At 35.3% G+C, this 15980-nt stretch overlaps 2 non-coding genes and 1 pseudogene across 2 annotated transcripts; all 3 read right to left on the reverse strand.

Annotated features, from left to right (window-relative positions):
- Nucleotides 1–5304: 5304 nt before the first annotated feature.
- On the reverse strand, nucleotides 5305–5505 carry LOC128248402 (U2 spliceosomal RNA). Its single transcript, XR_008264652.1, has one exon. It is a non-coding gene; the product is annotated as a U2 spliceosomal RNA (small nuclear RNA).
- Nucleotides 5506–9100: 3595 nt separating this feature from the next.
- On the reverse strand, nucleotides 9101–9301 carry LOC149134599 (U2 spliceosomal RNA). The gene has a single exon (XR_016242744.1). It is a non-coding gene; the product is annotated as a U2 spliceosomal RNA (small nuclear RNA).
- A 5082-nt stretch (nucleotides 9302–14383) lies between these two features.
- On the reverse strand, nucleotides 14384–14565 carry LOC128248408 (U2 spliceosomal RNA; annotated as a pseudogene).
- Between the last annotated feature and the right edge of the window lie 1415 nt (nucleotides 14566–15980).

The following is a 15980-nucleotide window of genomic DNA, read 5'->3' on the forward strand; positions in this document are numbered from 1 at the left end:
TAATTTTTTGCTACCCTTAGACTTATTAATTATAAAATGTTTTTGGCTAATTTCTAAAAAATTGACATTTTTTTTGTATATTCTGCCGATTAGGTATACCGCACATGCGCGGTAAATTTTGAAAAATTAGACATATATGCACAAGTCATGTTCTCTATGGAGTGCCTCATGCTTATATGTGTATCTAGGCTATTTCGCTGATGATAGTTGACCTGGCAGAATAAATAGTTTATTTTGCTAAAATAACTTGAAACCTGGTTCAAGGTTACCTGTGATTCTAGCTCTTATGTTTGTTTTCAGGCTGAGTGTTTGAACATGGCTCCAGATGTAAGAATTTTTCAGGCAAGCATTGGTTTCATCAGCTGGAGTTCCTCTTGCAATGACTGGTAATGTTTTTCTAAGATCACTAGAGAATAGCACAGTGATACCTCCCGTGATTTGTGAATTTTGTCTGTCTTGGAGTGTTTTGTCCAGTGTCTCAAATACTCACTTCATCCCAGACAATGAAGCTTGTCTCCTCCAGTAGCTTAGCCAAATTGGTTCCTCTCTTGATATTGCAAATAGGGGTTCTATTGTAGTGCAAATCCAATGGAAGTTTGAAGGCACTGTGTGCTGTACACCCTCCAGGCAAGAAGGTAGCAGCAATTCCAGATGATGCTAATGCTAGAGCTACTTTTCTTTGGAGTTTCACTCTAGATAAAATAAGGTTAGCTATAAAATTTTTACCAGGACCTCCAGGTGTGTCCAAGAAGAAAATCCCTCCATTGTTGTTGTTGTTGTTGTCATCAAGGACCTTCTGATACACTTGCTGTTGGTCTTGGTTCAACAGGGGCTCATTGTTTTAAACACACTGCCGCAGTTCTTCCCATGTTGTAGCCTGTTTCTCTCAAAATTTCTCTGTTGATTTGTCCAGTTTCTCTGTTTTGCTTTGGCACACCAAAATTACCGAGATCTCTTTAAGCCAGGTTCATCACTTTGTCTGCAATTTCACAGAGAGCTAAATTTGCAACCTGAGGATTCAATTCCGATCCTGGATGAGCAAGTCTCATTTAATGAAGAATATTCTCACTGAAAGCCTCCCAAAGAGTAACTGGGTTGAAAAGTTCACAGGTGGAAATCTTTACTGCAAACAGGTCTCTGACTTGTTTTGGAGAATTTGTTGCAATTGCTTCCTCTAGAGTTATATTCCAATGATGACCATATTCGTCGCAGAAAATCACCTAAAAAATAGAAAAAAAAATCGTCGAAATCAATCACTGGATTTCGCGATTAATTTTTATTATTCTCAAAATTTATTTCCAAGTTATAAAAATTGTTATCGTACAAAAACATTCATCGCAAAAAAAAAAATCATGTAGAAAGAAAAAAAATTGCCAAAATCAATCGCAGTATTGAAAACTTGGGAATCAAAAATTTCAGGATTGGGGTCCAGATTCAGCCCGAAATGTTTTTAATTTACTCACAGAGTCAGCCTGATTCCAAAATGGTATAATATGCTGGGCTACGGCCTTCAACAAGTAAAGTTGAAAAAGTTTGACACTGACATTCGCATTTATTATAATAGAAGACACACCAATGACCTTCGTAAGAATGTATCTTAAATGGAAGAATAAAAAGAAAATACGTCTCATGAGAACTGGTTGGTAAGTGATACCATGTGATCAACTGTGAAAAAAAGGCATTCCAAAAGGTTCGAAACATTCCAGGAGAGACATTTATTAATTTCAAAAACGTACAAAGCTCTAAATCCTTCTGAAGTAGGATCCTCTGACTTCAATGCACATGTAGCATTCCAGCCAGTTTGTGAAAGCCCCATGGAGATCTTCCGAAACGAAAATGTCCAGAACCTTTGTCACAACCCTCCCCCATCTTCAAAACGACTGACCATAAGGCTTTCCTTCAGCTTGGGGAACAATCAAAAGTCACAGGGAGCAGGGTCTGAACTGTAGGAAGTAGGAGGGACAGTTTTGATGCCCATCTCTGTCATGGGATTGTGGACTGGTGCATTGTCCTGTGCAGGTGCCACCAACCTCGATAGAAGAGCTCTGGCCTTTTGCAAAGAAATCTCTTCCTGCACACCTTCAAAACCTCCACAAAGTACTCTTTGTTGACCATCTGACCAGTGGAAACCTGGTGGATGTCAATGATACCCTTATTGTCAAAAAAGAGGATCACCGTGCGCTTTTGGGTGGATTTAGTCTGCCTGGCTTTCTTGAGTCTGGCGGAGCCAGGATACTTCTATTAGGCATTCTGTCTCTTGGTTTCTGTATCATAACAGTAGACCCAGTATACTCTTGGACTGGAGGTAATGAGTTCAACCATCTCCCTGATGTCACCAACACGTCTTTCCTTTGTTCCTTCATGGATCGAGTTGTACAGTTTACTATCCAGTGTACAGGTTGGAATCCTCTTAAGAGTTGCTTTACTCGATCAGCAATGTAAACAACAACAATCACAAGACATGACGCACAAATGAGTGCATCTTTTCACAGTCACATGAGCTGCTAGAAATAGCAATCAAACCCTTTCAAGTCACAATTTACACTGACAAGAAGAAGAAGAAGAAGAACAACAACAACAACAAATTAAATAATGTTTTCTTTATTGGCCACAAGGGCCAAACACAAAACAAATAGAGACAATACAACACAAGAGACAAGTGGGGTTTGGAAAAATGTCGAGTATACAACAAATAACAATAACAATTAACAATAAAATTAAACAATGAAATTCCCTTAAAAGGGGGAGTCCTCACATGGACAATAGAGGAACCCCACACATCCTGGTTACCCTGACCCACAGGTGCGCCTCAGTAGGTGCATGTCTCCTTTTCAACACCTCCAGTTTACAAGCGAATCATTATCATCATCATCGTCGTCATTTAGCGTCCGTTTCATATGCTGGCATGGGTTGGACAGTTTGACTGGGGACTGGCAAGCCAGTAGGCTGCACCAGGCTCCAATCTGATCTGGCAAGGTTTCTACAGCTGGATGCCCTTCCTAACACCGACCACTCCAAGAGAGTAGTGGGTGTTTTTTTTTTTCGTACCACTGGCATAGGAGCCAGTCTGGCGGCATTGGCATCGACCACGTTCAGATGATGCTTTTTATGTGCCACCGACACAGGACCCAGTTGGGGGGACTGTCATTGGCCACGTTCGCAGAGAGTTTTTTTACGTGCCACCGTCACATGGAGACAATCAGGTGTTCTGGCATCGACCCACGCTTGAGTAAAGTTTATTACGTGCCACCAGCAGGGATGCCAGTCAGGTGGCACTGGCATCGGCCACAATTACAATTTCGATTTTGATTCGATTTTTTTTTATTGATTTTACTTGACCAAGTAGGTTTTCTCAGAGTAAACCCGGGATCTTTGGAGTTTGACAGGCAACATTTGTTTTTTTAACGAAACACTTTCAAACTTGGGACACTGGTAGAATGTGTCATATAAAACAACTTCTTCTCTTAACCTTCTTAACAAAAAAGTGTACATCGCAAGTTATTTCATGTTAAAGTTGTCGTATTTCTGTAATTTCAACCAATCACTGACGTCTATTCAGCTGAATACAGTTACTACTGTTCGGTGTCAAGTGTATTATTCCCTGTTTAATTATATCATTATTCCCTAGTAAGGGTTTATGGTTTTAGGGTTAGGGTTCGGGTTTTAGGGTTGGCGTTAGGGTTAGGGTTAGGGTTAGGGTTATAGTTATGAGTTATAGGGTTAGAGTTAAGGTTATGGCAAAACTAATCATAACCCTAACCGTAATCCTAAAACTAACTCGAACTCTAAAACCCGAACCCTAACCCTAAAACCCTAAAGCTAAAACCAATACAAACGCACGAACGATGTCATAAATAAGAGTAACACGGGTAGTTGTTGTTGACAAACAACGGGACTAATTTTATTCAAGGGAAAAGATCCCATGACACCGTTACGGCATTAATTGTTTTCACCTCAAGAGACGTCAGTGATTGGTTGAAATTACCGAAATACGACAATTTTTTACATGAAATAACTTCGAATACAAAATTTTTTTATCTGTTCTATACCACAAAATATACAAATATTCGAAGTTTGAAAGTGTTTCGGTACCAAAAACACTACAAAAAAATGTTGCCCGTCAAACCCCAAAGATCCTAAACAGGTTCATAAGGACCATCCTCACTACATTCACCCTCCTTTCAACAAAAATACCGGGTGAGGAGGCGGGTAGGACTTCCCCCTCCCTCACTCTCCTCTTCAAGTGGAACTTAAAAAGTCGAAGAACGAATTAGGTAATTCACGTTATAAATTTTTTTCGCAACACATGCTAATGTCCTTTGTATATAAGTTTATGCAGAGTAGCCTCCCCTCTCACCCTATTTTTAAATTTAACTTAATTCATGCCACATTAAATAAGACAGTAACCGACTGGAAATTTTTAAAACAGAGATAAAAGTTATTATTAGAAATATATATATATATATATATATATATATATATATATATATATATATACACTCTCTCTTTCCTTTCCTGAGCGTCCAATAATACTATCCATATCACGTCCTCACTTTGTTGTTTTTTTGTTTTTTTGTTATTGTTTTTTAAACTATATATATATATATATATATATATATATATTTATATATATATATATATATATGTGTGTGTGTGTGTGTAATACTACTACGTACAGCAGTCACGCACAGACTCTACAGGAAGCTAAATGAACAATGATAATTTACGTAGAGCTCTAAATTCGACAGAAGCATCTAAACATGTCTTCACAAAGACATACTTAAGATAAATAGACAGACAGACAGACAGATAGATAAGTTTCAAACAGAATTGTAGGAGGAGGAGGAGGAATTAAATAATACTTTCTTCATTGGCTACTAGGACCAAACACAAAACAAATAGGGGCAATATAACACAAGGGACAAGTGGGGTTTGGAACAATGTTGAATATACAATAAATAACAACAACGATTAAACAATAAAGTTCCCAAAAAGTGGGTAGTTCCTCACAGGGACATAGATAGCACTCCTGACTTTTAAGGAAGTACCGTAACTCAAAGAAAAGCGGAAAGGTAGTGATGGAAACAGAGTGTAAAAAGCATTAAAATTTCTTTGGAAAAGTTCTTTTTTTATAAAATCATAATTTCCGTTGCATAGAACACAGTGAGTGAGAGTGAGGGTGAAATCAACTTTGAAATAGTAGCACATATTGGGCACTTCAGAAAAAACCTTTATTAATAGTGTGTTATAGTACTAGGATTAAAATACTTAAGTCTGTTTTTGGTTTGCTTATATCTCTCGGGTAGGATATGGGCTGAATCCTGAAAGTACTGCAATACCAGGCCAACCCGTGCCAAAGGCGGAGCAAGCCCCTAACTCTTCACCTCATTCTAAAAACTAGTTTAATATCGATGGTCCCAAATAGGGACCGTATCAAATATTAAGCTGATAAGACCAGATACTACACTTTGATCTTAGCCAAAAGGCTGAAGGCTGAGAAGCGATAACTTTATGAGTCTGCTGCAGACATTCTATACATATTGCTCTATTCTACATCCACTGGTATATATATATATATATTATATATTGCACTCCTATTTAATTTCTTTGTACATCTTATATATATATTCACTCATTACATTTACTATCTTATATCATTTCTAATAGTTTTATGCAGGAATTCTTTTAGCTTTCATGAATATTATGTTTGATAACAAACTAAATAGTTAAGCGTAGACACATGATATCACCATAAAAGAGGGCAGCATTGTTGATCACTTGCCTACCAGTAACTGGTTATTATTTAGTAAATCAAGGTGACGAGCTGGCAGAAACGTTAGCATGCCAAGCAAAATGCTTAGTGGTATTTCATCTGTCTTTATGTTCTGAGTTCAAATTTCACCGAGGTCGACTTTGCTTTCATCCTTTTGGGATCGATAAATTAAGTACTAGTTGTACACTGGGGTCAATCTAATCAACTGGCCCCCTCCCCAAAAATTTTGGGTCTTGTGCCTAGAATAGAAAAGATTATTTAGTCAATCAAAGGCAAAGAGCTGGCAGAATCGTTAGCATGCTGGACGAAATGCTTAGCGGTATCTCGCCTATTGCTACGTTCTGAGTTCTAATTCTGCCAAGGTCTACTTTGCATTTCATCCTTTCAGGGTCAATAAATTAAGTGTCAGTTGAGTACTGATGTCAATCTTATCAACTTAACCACTCCCCCAAAATTTCAAGCCTTGTGCCTATAGTAGAAAGGGTTATTTAGTAAATCAGGTTTGATCACACATATCTATGATCAAAGCATTCCACACATGACCATACCATCTTATTTTCCAACAATATAATCAGGACTAATAGGTGCTCTATATCTAAGTAGCACAATATCTTCCGCCTTACCTTTCAAAGTTTACTGTTCCAACTGCATATCAAATATATTTAACATAAAATCTATTTCACCTGACATAGCTCAAATTTTGCATTATTTTGACAGAAATTTTTACATTTTGTATTAGTGTAGAAATGTAACTAATTTATTAATTACTAAATATGATAATATAAGTTATTTACATGTTTTTGAGTTATCAAACAAATTTGTCGTGATATTTGGATTTTTTTTTACCGCTAAATAAAGATTCATCAAAACATTTTTCTATCATTAAAAAAAAATCCAAATATTCAGTTAACATATGCGTTTTACTCCATTTACTAAATTTATATATACTCAAATACCCAAAATAACAAAGAGTTTCTACCTCATAAACAGGAGTTACACCACAGTCATTTTGTGATCTTTGCTACCCTGGTATCTATTTACCAATTTATTTTGTCCGAGTTAATTATTAACTAGGAGAAAATAAATACATATAATAAAATATATATATATATATATATATATATATATATATATATATATATATATATATATATAAGAAGATAGGAATGACTTCACTGGTAGTTCTAATCAATTTAATTTTTTAATAATATAATTTTGCAGCTTGGTTTGTAGATCAAGTAAATTCTTTAACTTCGGTGGGGAGATTTTTTTAAAGATTACTTGTTAACTTTTCTGAAGAACTTTCTTGCATTCATCAGTGGCGATTGTCAAACTGATTTCAGGTTGTGTTGTGCTGTGTGATTCTTTATATAAAAGATTTGGATGTGTCTGTGGTGGAGTTTGGGTTTGTTAATAACAAGTGTGAGAGTGAAGGAGTATTGATGAACAAGTGCTGAAAGAAAATGGTGAATGATAAAAACAAGAAAATTGATTCAGAGTGGAGTTGGTGGGGTGTTTAAAGAGTTTTTTTATGAAGGGCTTGTGAAAGTGCCCTCCTGCTGGTTCCATTTCAATAGTTGGCCTTTGGTGAAAAATATAATGGTCACATGTTTTTCAAATTCTTTCCTTATGGCTTAATCAACTATCTTAATTTTATAAAGAAAAAACTTCAGTAATTTTCTATGTTAAACATGAGTTTAGGTGTGTGTCTGGGGGGTGACGGGTTAATGAAGTGTAAGATACATGTTTTTTGATAAAAAAAAAAGGGGGATGGCAGCAGAGAAATGGTGTGTTAACAACAAACAAGATGAGGACAAATATCCGTCAAATGTAAATAATGTACATAATTCCTCATCTCTTAAATATAGAACTGTAAGATATATATATCGTAGGAGTGGCTGTGTGGTAAGTAGCTTGCTTCCCAGCCACATGGTCCCGGGTTCAGTCCCACTGCGTTGCATCTTGGGCAAGTGTCTTCTACTATAGCCTTGGGCCGACCAAAGCTGGTGTGTTTATGTCCCCCCGTAACTTAGCGGTTCGGTAAAAACGATCGATAGAATAAGTACTAGGCTTCTAAAGAATAAGTCCTGGGGTCGATTTGCTCGACTAAAGGCGGTGCTCCAGCATGGCCACAGTCAAAAGAATGTAACAAGTAAAATAGTATATATGACTAATGTGTTAAGAACACCTACATTGCATATACAGAGTGATCTCCCTTACCTTGTGAATTACAAACAACGCTTATCCATAGCAAAAATTTTAAATATAATACTTTAAATACAATATATTAATTTACTCTATATTGGGTCAGTACACGGCTACTTTTATATTTGCATAAAATATAATAATGCTATCTTCCAATCAGTATATTAAAAATACAAATACAAAACCGGGAAGAAAAAAGGAAAAAAGAAGAAAATAACAGTAGAAAACAAAAACAAAAGAAACATAAATTCAACTGCCTCAATTGGTCACACACCACAAGATTCGGTCAAACTAAAGCGTTTGACCCGGTGGGAAAAGAAAAAATAAAGTATTCTAATAGGTGTAAAACAACTTGCTGGGAACGAATATGAAGAAAAAATGCTCGCTCGCGAACGGGGGGTGGGGAGAGACCTCGGAACATTAACGATGTGAATGTTCCGAGACGCCTCACCGGAGCCAAGAAAAAAAAAAGAAAAATAGTGTAATAGATGTAAAACGACTTGCTCTGAAGGAATATGAAAAAAAATGCGCACTTGTGAAAGGCGGGGTGGGGAGAGGACTCGGAACATTCATATCGTCAGTCCATGGCCTCTAAACTATAGTGTTTGACCCGGTAGAGAAAATGTCTTTAAAAAAAGTAAAACAGAATTGTAGGAGGAGGAGGAGGAATTAAATAATACTTTCTTCATTGGCTACTAGGACCAAACACAAAACAAATAGGGGCAATATAACACAAGGGACAAGTGGGGTTTGGAACAATGTTGAATATACAATAAATAACAACAACGATTAAACAATAAAGTTCCCAAAAAGTGGGTAGTTCCTCACAGGGACATAGATAGCACTCCTGACTTTTAAGGAAGTACCGTAACTCAAAGAAAAGCGGAAAGGTAGTGATGGAAACAGAGTGTAAAAAGCATTAAAATTTCTTTGGAAAAGTTCTTTTTTTATAAAATCATAATTTCCGTTGCATAGAACACAGTGAGTGAGAGTGAGGGTGAAATCAACTTTGAAATAGTAGCACATATTGGGCACTTCAGAAAAAACCTTTATTAATAGTGTGTTATAGTACTAGGATTAAAATACTTAAGTCTGTTTTTGGTTTGCTTATATCTCTCGGGTAGGATATGGGCTGAATCCTGAAAGTACTGCAATACCAGGCCAACCCGTGCCAAAGGCGGAGCAAGCCCCTAACTCTTCACCTCATTCTAAAAACTAGTTTAATATCGATGGTCCCAAATAGGGACCGTATCAAATATTAAGCTGATAAGACCAGATACTACACTTTGATCTTAGCCAAAAGGCTGAAGGCTGAGAAGCGATAACTTTATGAGTCTGCTGCAGACATTCTATACATATTGCTCTATTCTACATCCACTGGTATATATATATATATATTATATATTGCACTCCTATTTAATTTCTTTGTACATCTTATATATATATTCACTCATTACATTTACTATCTTATATCATTTCTAATAGTTTTATGCAGGAATTCTTTTAGCTTTCATGAATATTATGTTTGATAACAAACTAAATAGTTAAGCGTAGACACATGATATCACCATAAAAGAGGGCAGCATTGTTGATCACTTGCCTACCAGTAACTGGTTATTATTTAGTAAATCAAGGTGACGAGCTGGCAGAAACGTTAGCATGCCAAGCAAAATGCTTAGTGGTATTTCATCTGTCTTTATGTTCTGAGTTCAAATTTCACCGAGGTCGACTTTGCTTTCATCCTTTTGGGATCGATAAATTAAGTACTAGTTGTACACTGGGGTCAATCTAATCAACTGGCCCCCTCCCCAAAAATTTTGGGTCTTGTGCCTAGAATAGAAAAGATTATTTAGTCAATCAAAGGCAAAGAGCTGGCAGAATCGTTAGCATGCTGGACGAAATGCTTAGCGGTATCTCGCCTATTGCTACGTTCTGAGTTCTAATTCTGCCAAGGTCTACTTTGCATTTCATCCTTTCAGGGTCAATAAATTAAGTGTCAGTTGAGTACTGATGTCAATCTTATCAACTTAACCACTCCCCCAAAATTTCAAGCCTTGTGCCTATAGTAGAAAGGGTTATTTAGTAAATCAGGTTTGATCACACATATCTATGATCAAAGCATTCCACACATGACCATACCATCTTATTTTCCAACAATATAATCAGGACTAATAGGTGCTCTATATCTAAGTAGCACAATATCTTCCGCCTTACCTTTCAAAGTTTACTGTTCCAACTGCATATCAAATATATTTAACATAAAATCTATTTCACCTGACATAGCTCAAATTTTGCATTATTTTGACAGAAATTTTTACATTTTGTATTAGTGTAGAAATGTAACTAATTTATTAATTACTAAATATGATAATATAAGTTATTTACATGTTTTTGAGTTATCAAACAAATTTGTCGTGATATTTGGATTTTTTTTTACCGCTAAATAAAGATTCATCAAAACATTTTTCTATCATTAAAAAAAAATCCAAATATTCAGTTAACATATGCGTTTTACTCCATTTACTAAATTTATATATACTCAAATACCCAAAATAACAAAGAGTTTCTACCTCATAAACAGGAGTTACACCACAGTCATTTTGTGATCTTTGCTACCCTGGTATCTATTTACCAATTTATTTTGTCCGAGTTAATTATTAACTAGGAGAAAATAAATACATATAATAAAATATATATATATATATATATATATATATATATATATATATATATATATATATATAAGAAGATAGGAATGACTTCACTGGTAGTTCTAATCAATTTAATTTTTTAATAATATAATTTTGCAGCTTGGTTTGTAGATCAAGTAAATTCTTTAACTTCGGTGGGGAGATTTTTTTAAAGATTACTTGTTAACTTTTCTGAAGAACTTTCTTGCATTCATCAGTGGCGATTGTCAAACTGATTTCAGGTTGTGTTGTGCTGTGTGATTCTTTATATAAAAGATTTGGATGTGTCTGTGGTGGAGTTTGGGTTTGTTAATAACAAGTGTGAGAGTGAAGGAGTATTGATGAACAAGTGCTGAAAGAAAATGGTGAATGATAAAAACAAGAAAATTGATTCAGAGTGGAGTTGGTGGGGTGTTTAAAGAGTTTTTTTATGAAGGGCTTGTGAAAGTGCCCTCCTGCTGGTTCCATTTCAATAGTTGGCCTTTGGTGAAAAATATAATGGTCACATGTTTTTCAAATTCTTTCCTTATGGCTTAATCAACTATCTTAATTTTATAAAGAAAAAACTTCAGTAATTTTCTATGTTAAACATGAGTTTAGGTGTGTGTCTGGGGGGTGACGGGTTAATGAAGTGTAAGATACATGTTTTTTGATAAAAAAAAAAGGGGGATGGCAGCAGAGAAATGGTGTGTTAACAACAAACAAGATGAGGACAAATATCCGTCAAATGTAAATAATGTACATAATTCCTCATCTCTTAAATATAGAACTGTAAGATATATATATCGTAGGAGTGGCTGTGTGGTAAGTAGCTTGCTTCCCAGCCACATGGTCCCGGGTTCAGTCCCACTGCGTTGCATCTTGGGCAAGTGTCTTCTACTATAGCCTTGGGCCGACCAAAGCTGGTGTGTTTATGACCCCCCGTAACTTAGCGGTTCGGTAAAAACGATCGATAGAATAAGTACTAGGCTTCTAAAGAATAAGTCCTGGGGTCGATTTGCTCGACTAAAGGCGGTGCTCCAGCATGGCCACAGTCAAAAGAATGTAACAAGTAAAATAGTATATATGACTAATGTGTTAAGAACACCTACATTGCATATACAGAGTGATCTCCCTTACCTTGTGAATTACAAACAACGCTTATCCATAGCAAAAATTTTAAATATAATACTTTAAATACAATATATTAATTTACTCTATATTGGGTCAGTACACGGCTACTTTTATATTTGCATAAAATATAATAATGCTATCTTCCAATCAGTATATTAAAAATACAAATACAAAACCGGGAAGAAAAAAGGAAAAAAGAAGAAAATAACAGTAGAAAACAAAAACAAAAGAAACATAAATTCAACTGCCTCAATTGGTCACACACCACAAGATTCGGTCAAACTAAAGCGTTTGACCCGGTGGGAAAAGAAAAAATAAAGTATTCTAATAGGTGTAAAACAACTTGCTGGGAACGAATATGAAGAAAAAATGCTCGCTCGCGAACGGGGGGTGGGGAGAGACCTCGGAACATTAACGATGTGAATGTTCCGAGACGCCTCACCGGAGCCAAGAAAAAAAAAAGAAAAATAGTGTAATAGATGTAAAACGACTTGCTCTGAAGGAATATGAAAAAAAATGCGCACTTGTGAAAGGCGGGGTGGGGAGAGGACTCGGAACATTCATATCGTCAGTCCATGGCCTCTAAACTATAGTGTTTGACCCGGTGACATTAAAAAAAAAATAGTCTAATAGGTGTAAAACAACTTGCTGGGAACGAATATGAAGGAAAAAATGCGCGCTCGCGGAGAGGACTCTTTTTGTGTGTGTGTGTAAATTAAAACAGTAAGGTAAAAAATTGGATATTAATTAATATCAATTTAATACCATGGAACAAGTACATTGAAAGAATCAGGCGATTCAGAAAAATTATATGAGATCTCAAAGGATTATTGTATATGTATATATAAAGGAGACCACTAGGTGGACGGCTAATGAGCTAGAAGAATGTGATCTAGCACATTAGCCGTTCACCTAGTGGTCTTCTTTATATATACATACATATATATATATATATATATATATATATATATATATATATATATATATATATATATATATATATATATATATATATACACATTCAAAAAGGGATAAAACTCTTTTATATATGTTTGTGTGTGTGTGTTCTTGATATTCTTTCAGAGCAAGTTGTTTTACATCTATTACACTATTTTTCTTTTGCTTTTTGGCTCCGGTGAGGCGTCTCGGAACATTCGCGGTGTGAATGTTCCGAGGCCTCTACCCCCACCCCACCCCGTTCGCGAGCGCGCATTTTTTTCTTCATATTCGTTCTCAGTAAGTTGTTTTACACCTATTAGAATACTTTATTTTTTCTTTTCCCACCGGGTCAAACGCTTTAGTTTGACCGAATCTTGTGGTGTGTGACCAATTGAGGCAGTTGAATTTATGTTTCTTTTCTACTGTTATTTTCTTCTTTTTCCCTTTTTTCTTCCCGGTTTTGTATTTTTAATATACTTATTGGAAGATAGCACCTATTAGAATATTTTATTCTTTATTTTTCCACCGGGTCAAACGCTTTAGTTTGACCTAGGATTCAACGAAACCTACTGAAGCAAGCCAACACGCTCGTGGCATTACCACGAGCGATGACGAGGTTAAGGCGTTGGAACAGCCAAGCACCCTCACGGGCATAATTTGACACCACGGTAAAGCGAACTGCCAATGCTGTCAAGGACTTCGCTGTTAGCGGCCCAGCCCCTCCAATCGTGACAGGCTGGAAGAAATGGTTCACTGACAGGTGCCAATACCTAAGGATTTTGTTCTTTTCAACTGCGGAAGCAATGACCCTCCCATTTACTGTAGCAAGAGCTTTTTCATTTGGCTGCACTTTTTGAAATTTTAATAAGTGATAATTTTCAAATTTGGTGTATTGATGTAAATTTTTTATACTGAATTTCAGGGCTTTAATTAACTTGTTCCGGAAAAAAATTTCTAAGTTAATAGTCCTGTAATATAATAGTAATATTGTTTTGTCGTTTTACGATTGCGGTCACACACAAAACGATAGCTTCCAAATCCTGTTTTCTCACTGGGTAAGAATGATCAAACTTTAAAATTCAGTAACTTTTTTTAAAACATTTCTGGAACATACACCAAACTTAAAATTTTTCAGTTAATTTTAAAATTTCAAAAAGTGCAGCCAAGCAGAAAAGATCAATATATATATACCACTATAACATAGATATACACCCATAACATGTCTACATATGTATGCGACACTTTTTTTTTTTGTTTTGGTTGCTAATTCTGGGGATTCAAGCGACCACACAATAGTTGCTTTGTTATTTTTCCATGTTAATCCCGAAACTCCATCTTCATTATTTCCAACTAGTATAAGAACAGGCGTTGTGTCTGTCCTTGAAGTGTCCCCCTCTGTGTTGTGGCCGTAGTGCCGAATAAAGAATATTAGTATAGGAACGGGGACTAAATTTGTGGGGTGCAGAATATAAAGCCGGGAGAAGTACTGCTAAGCATTAATACCTGTGGTACAAGCGATTCTGGAAGCTTGTCATGACTTAAGTTAGTTCACATCATCTATTCCAATTGAATGAAACGAAAATATGGAACGACACTTATCAAAATCAAACGTATAAGCTGAGACAAATATTATCTGACTTTGGTTCACTTTTATCTCCCGGGTGGGAGATGGGCCGAATCCTGGATGTACTGCAATACCAGGCCAACCCTTGGAAAAGGAAGAATAAACTCCCTTCTCCAACTGCTAAAAATTAAGTGTAATATCGAAGCTTCCTCGGAAGGAAAGACATCGATTACAGTGATTTTAGATATTATATTCTTGGTGAGTATTTACCGAGAAGCAATGTTATATAATGATCACGAGATATGTATACATATTTTAGTTTTGTACAGTGAATGATTTAGCAATAATATTATTCGTATATATTTAATTAGTTCTTCTATATTTTGTCATATCCTTTATTTTTTTTTCTCAGTATCTGTTTTATTTAATCCTGTCAATCCTAGAAGGTTAAGATTTCTTTTTTCTTTTTAATGATATTATCCTAAGCGTAATTTCTAATTGTGTTAATTTGATAATGGTGAATATGAATCGAAAATACAAGTAACAACGGTCAAGGTCGTAATGTTCACGTGACCTAGTAAACTTTATCTCACTAGTAAAACGTTTATTACTATTTATAAATATTTTACTAAATTGATTATTTTTTTAGTTATTTTAAATATCATAAGTTGTATCGGAAACATTTTCTTGCTTTTCTGAAACATTTCATAATTAAAAAATAAACTTTGTCCTTGGAATTCCTACCGAAAAGTGTGGACCATATCTTTTTGGTTAAGTGTTGAGGTTTGGACGTGTGTGGGACTGCCGAGCAATGTAAAGTTGACATTTTTGAGAGAGTTTTCGAACTGCTCTGCTATTGGAAAGAATATTCTTACGTCGATAATCTGAATTACGAAGTGCTCTGTCTTGCATTTAATGAAATTGGTTTGGCTTCATATGCGCAAAAAATACGAGATTATTATTTCGAGTGGAAAAACTTACCATCAAAAACGAAGGAAGTGTTGGTAGAGAAAATGTCTTTAAAAAAAGTAAAACTACATGGGTACACCAAGGGCACTGCAGAAAACATATGGGAGTTTTTTCTGCCGCACTTTATGTATATATTATATATATTTATTTATATAAGGGCATTACTATACAAGAATGCCTCACGCTATGAGGGACTCTAAGGTCAGACTACCATAATAAACACATTTTTATGGTAGTCTGACCTGCCCTTATATAAATAAATATATTTTGGGGAATAAATGATGGATTTTTTTTCCTTGTGAGGTTTTTTTCACGCTAGCTACTTGATAAATTCTTGTAAAAGAATTCATCCTATATTATATATATACACACGGGGTGGCCCCAAAATAGGTTTACAGTTATTCAACTATCTCTTTCACATTCTTATATTAACAGTTTAGATCTTAATTATAAACAAGTATTAAACCATTATTCTATGATAATTTAGTTCATTGTAGATAGAAAATTAAATGTAATAAAATGTTTTTAAAAGAAATTTAAAGTGCTTACGTGATAACAGTAAACCTACTTTTGGGCCACCGTATATATATAATACGTACATATAATATACACACACACTTTTAAATACACATGCATGAAAAATATTCCTGTGTCGTATATTTTGTTGTTAATTGAACTTTTTTTTTTAATCCGGCTGTTTTTCCACTTCATAAGAAAGTTCGACAAA

The sequence above is a fragment of the Octopus bimaculoides genome, chromosome 7 (genome assembly GCF_046866305.1).
Source record: "Octopus bimaculoides isolate indiv1 chromosome 7, ASM4686630v1, whole genome shotgun sequence".
Classification (NCBI taxonomy): Eukaryota; Metazoa; Mollusca; class Cephalopoda; order Octopoda; family Octopodidae; genus Octopus; species Octopus bimaculoides.